The sequence below is a fragment of the Canis lupus genome, chromosome 26 (genome assembly GCF_048164855.1).
Source record: "Canis lupus baileyi chromosome 26, mCanLup2.hap1, whole genome shotgun sequence".
NCBI classification, from domain to species: domain Eukaryota; kingdom Metazoa; phylum Chordata; class Mammalia; order Carnivora; family Canidae; genus Canis; species Canis lupus.
In genome coordinates, this window is record NC_132863.1 from 24,024,687 (window position 1) to 24,034,914 (window position 10,228).

The following is a 10,228-nucleotide window of genomic DNA, read 5'->3' on the forward strand; positions in this document are numbered from 1 at the left end:
AGAGGGTCTCTGTGGTCGGCCAAGGCAAAATAAAACTTCCATTCATTTAATCACACATTCATTCACTCATCCATTAACAAATATAGACTGATCTCCTTCTCTGACTAAAACCACGTGCTAACTTTCTACAGCTTCTAGAATCACATCCAAAAACTCTCCTCCACAGCCCATGAAGCCCTGGAGATCCAGCCCCGTGTGACCTTCCTGACCTCAGTTTTCCTGTCCTTCTCTGCTCCAGAGCTCTGCCCCCTGCCCCCATTCAGTTCCTCAAGCAAGGCCATGTTCTAAAACATCCTCTTCCTGCCCCCTCCAGCCTGGCCCCCAGGAGAGGCCATCCCTGCTCGTGCTGTGTAAATAGGGTCTCAGCCCTGCACAGTGTGCCCCATCTAAGCCCCATGTGTCTCCTTCCTCACACTCACAGCCCACACCCCAGACACACTTGTGGGATTAGGCGATTAGCACCCGCCTCCTCACTAGGCTGTGAACTCCCCACTTCCCAGCCCGCTCATCCTCTCTGCTGCCTGCCAGGGAGGCCTCGCCTTCAGAAAGCTGCCTGGAGAGCCCCGGAAGGCCGCAGCCAAAAGGGGCTTTGGTGAGAGTGTAGGTCCACCTCCTCATGTTGTAACAATAATAAAAATAATCATAATTCCAACAATAACAACAGCTAACACTTCCCACGTGCCAGGCGCTGCTCTTTCCATGCACTGTTTTCTTTGATCCGTGCACCAACCCCATAAGCGAAGGTTCATTATATCCCCACTTCACAGAGGAGAAAGCCGAGGCTGGGAGAGGTTGACTCACATCACCCCCCCCCTTCCCCGCCCAGGCCAGAGTCTGCACTCTTAGCTAACCATCGGGCTACTCCGCCAGATGACAGCCGGTTGGGGAATAGCCATAGCAAATGCCACAGCCATGGCAGGGCAGTGACAGGACTGGACTGGGTTGAGAGTCCGTGTTTTTAGCTGTGTGACCTTAGACAGGCCACATAACCTCTCTGGCTTCGGCTTCTCCATCTGTAAAACGGAGGTAAACGCTGCCCCTTTCATCAGAGCAAACGTTCTCAGGAGGGAGACCTACAGAACCTTTACTGTTGAGCAGAGGGGGCTGGGTGCCATGGGGGCAGGATTCTAGGGGTCCCGGAGAATTCCCCTGGGCCCCCCCAGGCAACCTCACACAAAGCCAGTCCTGCCCCAGGCAGCAGGGACGGCGGGACTGGAGTCATAAACACCCCCCCCCACGGGCGCCCAGTGACCACGCACTAGCCCCGGAGAGGGGAGGCGACGTGGGGGGCGGATCACACCCAAGGGGCCCGGGCGTCGGCGGGGGGTGGCAGCCCCACGCCCCGAGTGCATCCCTGAGCCACAGGGACCCCCCTGCGCCCCCGGCCCCGACACCTGCTCCCCGTGCCCCACGGGGCCTGGCAGCGGATCCCGCGTCTGCTGCGCGCTCCCCGGGGGCGTGCCCAGCTCCCTGCGCCCAGGCCTCCGGGGAGGGGGCAGGCGGCAGAGGAGCCAACAAAGCTGCCCGCGGGGCTCGCCGGCCCGGGGCCCGCGCCCCTCCCCGACCTGCCCGGGCGCCGCGCCCCCTCCCGCCTGGGCCGCGGCCGGGGCGCCGGCACCGTTGCTATGGCGGCAGCGCCGGGAAGCTGCAGCTGGGTAATTATTGCGAACATCCATCCTGCCTCCTGCCCGCCCGGGGGAGCAGGGGAGCCACCGCCGGGCCAGGGCAGCCGCTCGCCAGCCCCTCCTCGCGCCGGCCGCACCCCGGCCTGGCACGCCGCCGCGGGGGGGGGGGGGGGCAGGGGCTCTCCCGCCGCCCCTCGCTCGCCCCCGCCCGCGCCTGCGGCCCACCCTTGGAGCGACCGGCCAGCCCGGAACTTGTTTTTTCTAACTATAAACACACCCCGCGTACAGCACCAGCCAGAGAGCCTCCTTTGTTCAAACAGAATCTTTCCTTGGCCTTTTTTGGGGGCAGTGGGAGCCGACAGCGCCCGGTCTGGGTTACGGCCTCTTGCACAGGGACCGTCCCCCTAGATGAGGAGGTGCCCCTGGGGCCCCCGCTGTGGGCTCCGCCGCCTCGGGCCCAGAAGCTCCCCCTGGCCCCGGTGTCTAAATATAGCTCAGCCTGGCTGAGCCTGAGCTCATCCACACTCCCAGCCGCCGGGGTGGCCACGCGCAGGGCGGCCAGGGACGTCCGCTCGTCTGGGCATCAGACGCACATTTCAGGAGCCAGACAGTGCTGGGCTCAGAAGGCCAGCCCGAGGCCGTGTGCCTTTCCCTCCAGGCTCATGGAACCCTTAGGGAGACCTGCAGCCAGGGCAGGAGGAGCTCCCTCTGTCGACCCGGTCTGTGTCCCCTCGCACAGGCTGGAGGCAGCATGGGAAGACGGCCTGAGGGGGGCTGGATGCAGGTGAGGAGATGGCAGGTGTGAGGGGAGGGATGGGGTCCAGGCCCGCCGCACCTGGGACGGCCTCCTGTGGGCCGGAGTGTGGGGTGCGTCCCAGTCATGGCCCAGGGCCCAGGAGCAGTGGGAGGCCACTCCAGCAGGCCAAGGGGTGGCAGGCTACAGAGCATAGGGACACTCTTCCTCTCCTTTGGGCCCTGTTGCCCCTGGGGCTCGACACCAGCCAGGACGCTTGGCAGAGGGCACCGAGCAGGAGACACCTGCCTGAGTCCTTGACTTCCAGAGGTCTCTGGTGGCAAGAGTGGAAATGGAGGGGATGTGCGGGAGGTGGGGAAGCTGGCAGGGGGCCCTAGGTAGGGCAAGTCCCACCCGGGATAGCAGGTTAGAGGAGAAAAGGGAGATTTTTCTCTTGGGGCTTGGCCTGCCTCTCCAGGCTTATCCAGGGGTTTCAGCTGCCTGTGTATCTTCTCCAGACCTGGGCCATCTAGGTGCTAACCCTGCATGGGGGATGCACATACCAAAATAAGAGGCGAAATGTTGGTTGAAGGAGCCCAGTCCCGGCTGGCGGGCTGGCGTGCCACCAGATGCCAGGGCCCTGGGGAGAGGGTTGTCTGCTCCTTCATCACTGATGGAGGGAAAGAGGCCTGGGCTCCAGCACAGCCTTCTGGGTAGGGGCCATCAGGCCCCAATGGCCTTTGGACCTCACACTTACAGTCGCAGCAATAAATCTTCCCAGTGGGCCAAATTTTCCATCTGCAAAGCTCTTTCCCATCCGGTGCCTTACACTGGCTTCAAACAGCCCTGGTGCTAGGCCGGGCAGGGAGGAACAGCCATTGCAGATGTCCAGAGACGGAGGCCTGGAGAAAGGACTTGCTCTGCCCGGACAGGGAAAGGAGGGATGGCGATGTCAAGTGCTCCCTGAGTGGTGGGCACCTGGCACACTCAGGCTGCAGCGACAAGGCATTTGGAACAGAGCTTGAGCTTATGGCTGACCCTTTGGTCCAGAGCTGCTCTGTCTTCCTGAGACTGAGGCTTAGCAAGGGTCTGAGCCAGAGCCAGGCTGTTTTCTGAGACTAGAAGCCGGAGGAGCAGGGGCCCAAGACAAGCACAAACACCAAGAGCAATTGTACAGTCTGACAGTGAATACTTCTATCTTACACAGGAGGAAACTGGGGTCCTGGCTCGGGCCAGACCCAAAGAGCCTACTGTTTTCCAGATCCTGGAGTAGCTGGAACTGGGTGGGTAAATCCCATGGATTTCCAGAGCTCTGCGGGATCCAGTGGTCCAGCAGCGCTTGCATGTGGAGTGTGGGAGAAAGAACTCTGGATGCAAATTCAGGAGAGAGAGTTCTGGGCCAGCCTTGCAGCAATATCAGCCCTGGGGATACACAGGTCACTGGGTTCAAGCAGCTCAGGTCAGGAGGGCTGAGATGGGCCCACCACCGCCAGCACCATCCAGTTCAGAAACCTAGACAGTTCAAGCAGCGATGATGGTAGGGTCGGGGGCCCCACGTCCCTCATCCTTCACCCCTCCACCTGCTTTCCTCCCTCCCTTCCCCCTTCCTCTCCTCCAGGAGGGCAGGTCCAGGGCATCCCAGGGTAAGTCAGCAGCCCTGATCCTGCCCCCCTGAGCCTCCCTAGTCAGTTTCCTCATCTGTGAAATGGGCACCATGGTGGCCATGGCCTGGAATTGTTGGAAGAATCAGCTGACACATGGACGGCCAGCGTGATAGCAGCTGTCTTGGTGTGGAGATGTCACTGACCATAGATAACAGGGACGGTGGCAATTAGTTATAAGCCCACTCCCTGCCTGGCATCAGGGCCCTCGGGGCAGGCCCGGCCTCTCGCAACTTCCAGCTCGCACCTCACACGATGACCCAGACCAGGCCTTTCTACCATCAGCATGCCAGGTGTCCTCCTGCCTTGGGCTGTTGTCCAGACTGTCAACTCAGCTGGTAGGCCCTTCCCCTCCCTCCCAAATCCCACTCATCTCTCCAGATCCCTTTCCTCACCAACACACACACATATACACACGCTTCTCCAGCCTTCATTTATCTCGGGCTCCCCAGGGAGTCAGTACCAGTACCTTCTGGCATACATTTTGGCACCTTGCCATCACAGGACCTGGGCTGCATAGGCCTGTGTTCAACTCCTGCTCCCCTTCCCTCCGAGCCTCAGCTCCCTCATTTGCAAGGCTGGGAAAATTGCAGCACCCACTGCAGAGCGTGTGCCAGGGGCAGGGGAGGCACTTTGTAAGAAATAGGCCATTAGTATGGTTCTATTTCTTTTGCCCCCCACCCCTCATGCTTTCTACCTCCCAAGCCCACCCCTCTTTGTGCCTTGCTGCCTATGTGGCAGGAAGCCTTTGGAAAAAGAGTTCACAAAGGGAGGCAGGGCCTTCAAGAGCCTCTTCCTTTAAATGGGGGAGAAATTTGGGGACTGGGGAATTTCCCCTTCTCCCTAAAATCACCCCAGGTGGGAAGTCACTCAGTAGCAGGACAAACCAAGAAGGCTGGGAAGTTCCTGTAATGCACATTTCAAAACCATTCCAGGTGGAATGATTGGAGGCTTGGGAGGTGAGGATTTTGCTGGGGGGGAGACGGTCTGATATAGAGATGTGACACACTGGGCAGCTCAGTGCTGGCGGTGTGCACAGAAACAGGTGGTCTATGTCCTTGGCTGGGAGTGTGGTTAGCTCGGCTTCCCCGGGCTGCACTTTGTTAGTACCTCGTGAAAAGTCGGGACCCAGCCCCAGCACCCAGCCCCTCTGTCAGTACCTCACGGCAAATGCAGTACCCAGCTCCCTCAGTAGTGCTGGGAGGCGAGCCAGGTGCCTATCCTGGAGAAATCGGTCAGTGCATGATAAGGCCTGCCCAGGGCTTTGATCTTGCAGAAGCAAAACAATAGAAACCATTTAAATGTCCAATAGGGGACTGGACAGAGAAATGAGGGGCCAGCTCATGTGCTGGAATACTGCTCAGCTGTTAAAAGGAGGTGGTTGTATATGTACTGACCCAAAACAATGTCCATGATACATTCAGTGAAAAATAAGGCACCTGGAATGTTACAGAATGTTACCATTTACATGAGGAGCACACACACCTCTACTTTCACGGTTACATATACAGTTGGCACAGATCAGATAAAGGGGTAGTTACAGACAGAAGGGTACGGATAGAGGACTAGATACAGATACACACGCATGATGGTAAAAGGTTCAAAAGAATACCCACTAACTGCCAGTCATGTTTGAGGGGAATGTGGTGCAGGAAATGCAGAGGAATTACTAGGGCTTTTATTTGCTACATTTTATTAATGTTTGAGATATTACAGTGAGAACATTTTTCTGAAATATGTGCATAATGCTAAAAAATTAAAAGAAAAGAGCCTGGCCACATGTCTAGAAGCTCAAGGCAGGGACCCCTGGGTGGCTCAGTGGTTGAGCATCTGCCTTCAGCCCAGGGTGTGATCCTGGAGTCCTGGGATCGAGTCCTGCATCGGGCTCCCTGCATGGAGCCTGCTTCTCCCTTTGCCTGTGTCTCTGCCTCTCTCTTTCTCTCTCTCTCTCTCTCATGAATACATAAATAATACATAAATAAAATCTTTAAAAAAAAAATAGAAGCTCAAGGCAGGGCTGGACTGGGAACTCAGGGGAGGCTGGTCAGCGGGGGGTCGGGCCCGCTGTGTAGTCTCAGGCTGAGCCTAGAGCCTCTTCCTAAACCAGCCGTGGCCCTTTCTCCCCAAGGCCAGAGGCAGAAAGAACTGGCTATAGTGGCTGCAGCAGCAGATGTGGGTTCCCTAGTCTGGAAGTATGTGAGACCTGAGCCATTTAGCCTGCAAGATGGGCTTTCCTCAATCCCAAGAGGCAGGGAAAGGCCCTGGAACGGGCACACGGTGACTTTGGACACGCATGCACAGAAGTGGGTGAGGTTCCCGTGGGCCCCAGGCCTGCAGGCAGGCTGCCTCATGGAGCCCACACGTGTCTTCCCAAACTACACTTGCACCTGAGCCCCTAGAAAATGGTGCCCCTTGCACACTCAGCCCAGTGGTCAACGAGCTCACAGGTGGGAGAAGGGAGAAGGCCATTCAGGCACCTCCTGGGTGTGGGACCCTGAGTTAGGCACTTTTCCTACTCTGCATTTTGGGCCTTTTCATGGTTTAGAATAGTTTTGGGGTTTTTTGTGTGTGTGTTTTAAATCTGGACACACAGAAGTTGAGACAGTTTTTCAACCTGATAATGACAGCAAAAGGTTAATCTAATTCCAACAACGCAAAAGGATATAGACTGAAAAAGCAGATCTTTCCCCCACCTTTTCTCCCCAGCCCCTAGTTCGCTCCCCAGAGAATCCACACACACGTGAGCATGTGTGTGTCTGTTCATACCCCTCCTTCGATTCTGGTGGAAGCACTCCACACAAAATGTTCTGTACCTTGCTTTTCTCACTGAGAATATGTATCGTAGAGCTTCTTCCACAGCAGTACCTGGGAGCTGGCTCCTTCTTTCTCATGACTGGACTCCCATTGCACACAGAATTCTTCAATATTCATGTAATCGATCCTAGAATTCCTCTCCCCTGGTTCTCTGACTTTCCTATGGGTGTGCTTCTGTTCTGCACAACAGCCACAGGAGGCAGGTGGTTCCCCGGGTGACAGATGAGGAAACAACCATCCCTGTTTGCCTGGGACTGTCCCCATTTTAACACTAGAATCCCATATCCTGGGAAAACCCTCCTTCCTAGGCAAACCAAGATGGTGTTCACCGTAAAGGAGATTGAAGCTCAGAGGGGTAGGAACGTTCTCCAAGACCTGACGGTAACGATGCTGTAGGAGGGTAGTGACAGCGGCTCCTGCTTGGGAAGTGTCCCCTGTGTGCCAGCACCTCCTGCGGTCCCACAGCAGCCTGTGCGGTGGCCTGCAGGGCATCATGAATGGAACCTGTGGCTGCCAGACCCAGGTTCCATCTCGGCTGCAGGGCTTGCTTGCGTGAGTGACCGTGCTGGTCAGCTCCCTCTCAGCTTCCGATCCTGAGCCCAGAACAGTCAACAAGTGTAAAGTGAAGGAGAAAATGAATGACTGAATGAATGAATGAAGTACTAGAATTTGTCATCCACATTTTATAGATAGAAAAAAAATTTTTTATTTTTTATTTTTTTTTTTTTTTTTTTTTTTGAAAAAAAATTTTTTAATATTTTATTTATTTATTAATGAGAGACAGAGAGGGAGAGAGAGGCAGAGACACAGGCAGAGGGAGAAGCAGGCCCCATGCAGGAAGCCCAATGTGGGACTCGATCCCAGACCCCGGGATCACGCCCTGAACCAAAGGCAGATGCTCAACTGCTGAGCCACCCACGCATCCCTTTATAGATGGAAAAATTGAGACACAGAGAAGCTAAGTCAGTAGCTCAGGGTCACACAGCTCCTAGGCAGCAGAGTCAGGATTTGAATCCAGACACAGGGTTCCAGAGTGCATGAAACCTTGCCCTCTTCTGGAATGTTCTTGCCTGAATTACCCTGCACAGCACTGCCCGGGCCCCTGCTTCCTTCCAGCTTCCTTTCACAAGAGCCCTGCTTCCCCTCTTCCTTGCTCCTGGCTCAGGGGCCCTGCTCTATGGTGTCCCCCTAGACTGGATGCTCCTCTGAAGTCCAGCGTCTGCGCTTTAGCCTCCCCCATGGACTTTGCTTCATTTGTTCAAATCATTTGTCCAACTCTCCGTTCCTTTGCTCAACAAACATTTACTGAAACCAAAAGCAGCCAGCTCAACCCCCTGATACTAGAAATTCAGAGATGAATGCAGCTTGGGCCTTGTTCTCAGGGGACAAGGAAAACCAGACAAAGGAGTAGTTCTTGTAACCCAGCGAGAAAGCACCGGGAAGGAGGTGGCCCAGGCACGGCCGCTGAGGGCATGGCAGCAGGGGCTCAGAAAGCTGCCTGGAGAAGGTTATGTGGGCATCTGGAAAGATGAGGAAGAGTTAGCAAGACAGAGAAAACAGGGAAGAGAGAAAGCTGGGGGCGGGAGTTTATAACACCCGGACAAACTGGCCTGGAGGTAGGAGAGAGCATGAGGCATTCAGAAAGTGCAAGTTGTTCCTTCCAGCTGGGGCCCAGGCTGTCCTCAGGTGGGGGCATGTGCCCTGGGAAACCCACCCCCTCTCCCGGTTACCCAGCCAGCTCTGCACTGAGCAGGGCTTCCAAGAATCTCATGTCTAGGAATGGTCAGAAGGAAACCCAAAATAATCAGCGATGTGGACATGGAGTTGTGGATGGATGGGGGCTGTTAATCACGGTGTTCTCTGTCACAGCAGACAAGTGCAAACAGCATCAGTGGCAGGGGCCAGCCAGGAGAATCACCACGTTAGCCAAGAAGCTACCACTGGCTGGAGTCATCCAAACGGCTTAGAAATCAGGTTAGCAGAGACTATTTAATGGCCCTAGAAAAATGCATCTGATGTAATGTTAAGTAAAAAACACCAACATGTAGGGGCCCCTGGCTGGCTCAGTCAGGGGAGCATGTGCCTCTTGATCTAGGGGTTATGAGTTCAAGCTTCATGTTGGGGCTGGAGGTTACTTAAAAAGTAAAATCTCTAAAAAAAAAAAAAAAAAAAATCACAAGGGACGCCTGGGTGGCTCAGTGGCTGAATGTCTACCTTTGGCTCAGGGCGTGATCCTGGTCTGGGGATTGAGTCCTACTTGGGCTCCCCATAGGGAGCCTGCTTCTCCCTCTGCCTATATCTCTGCCTCTCTCTCTGTCTCTTATGAATAAATAAATAAAATATTTAAAAAAATAAAACAATGGGGCACCTGGGTGGCTCAGTGGTTAAGCATCTGCTTTTGGCTCAGGTCGTGATCCTGGACACCCCAGATCGAGTCCCGCATCGGGCTCCCTGCAGGAAGCCTGCTTCTCCCTCTGCCTATGTCTGTCTCTCTCTCTGTGTCTCTCATGAATAAATAAATAAAATCTTAAAACAAACAAACAAACAAACAAACAAGGGTGTTTGGATGGCTCAGTTGGTTAAGTGCTCTGCTTTCAGTTTGGGTCATGATCCCAGGGTCCTGAGATCAAGTCCCATGTCGGGCTCCCTGCTCAGCAGGGGTCCTGCTTCTCCCTCTCCTTCTGCCCCTCCCCTCTGCGTGTGCTTGCTTGCTCTCTTAAATAAATAAAATCTTTAAAAACATACACACAGGGATCCCTGGGTGGCGCAGCGGTTTGGCGCCTGCCTTTGGCCCAGGGCGCGATCCTGGAGACCCAGGATCGAATCCCACATCAGGCTCCCGGTGCATGGAGCCTGCTTCTCCCTCTGCCTATGTCTCTGCCTCTCTCTCTCTCTCTGTGACTATCATAAAATAAGTAAAAAATTAAAAAAAAAAAACAAACATACACACAAAAAAAAAACCAACAAGATGCAAACTATTTTATTATTCTAAGTTATGAGATATATATATATATCCATACATATCCAAGTATATGAAGATATTAGGAAGAAATGCATCAAATACTTCACAGTGGTTATCTCTGGTGATGGGCTAACCTAGGGGGTTGTATTTCCTTTTTTAAAATAATTTCCTGTGTTCTCTGATTTTGCAACAGTGGGCCAGTCTCACTTTTATTTTCAGAGACCGATTCAAGGAGACAAGGTTCACGAGGCCACAACTTCCTTTTTCAGCCTCTTTCCAACCCTCCACTGAGCCACACAGAACGACCTGTTGCCTCAACATCCCTGCACACCCAGGCTCCGGGTTTTTGCCTCTGCTGCTCCTCTGTCTGAGTGCTCTTCCCTTTCTCCTCCATCCTGCACAACTCCCCGGGCCTCCCAGGCCTGCCTCGAGG

The 10,228-nt window shown here is 54.8% G+C and overlaps 1 long non-coding RNA gene across 1 annotated transcript; it reads left to right on the forward strand.

Annotated features, from left to right (window-relative positions):
• The first annotated feature begins 1,969 nt into the window (after positions 1-1,969).
• Positions 1,970-9,371, forward strand: LOC140617868 (uncharacterized). Its single transcript, XR_012018021.1, has 4 exons — positions 1,970-2,409; positions 3,566-3,641; positions 8,706-8,807; positions 9,241-9,371. It is a non-coding gene; the product is annotated as an uncharacterized lncRNA (long non-coding RNA).
• The last annotated feature ends 857 nt before the right edge of the window (positions 9,372-10,228 follow it).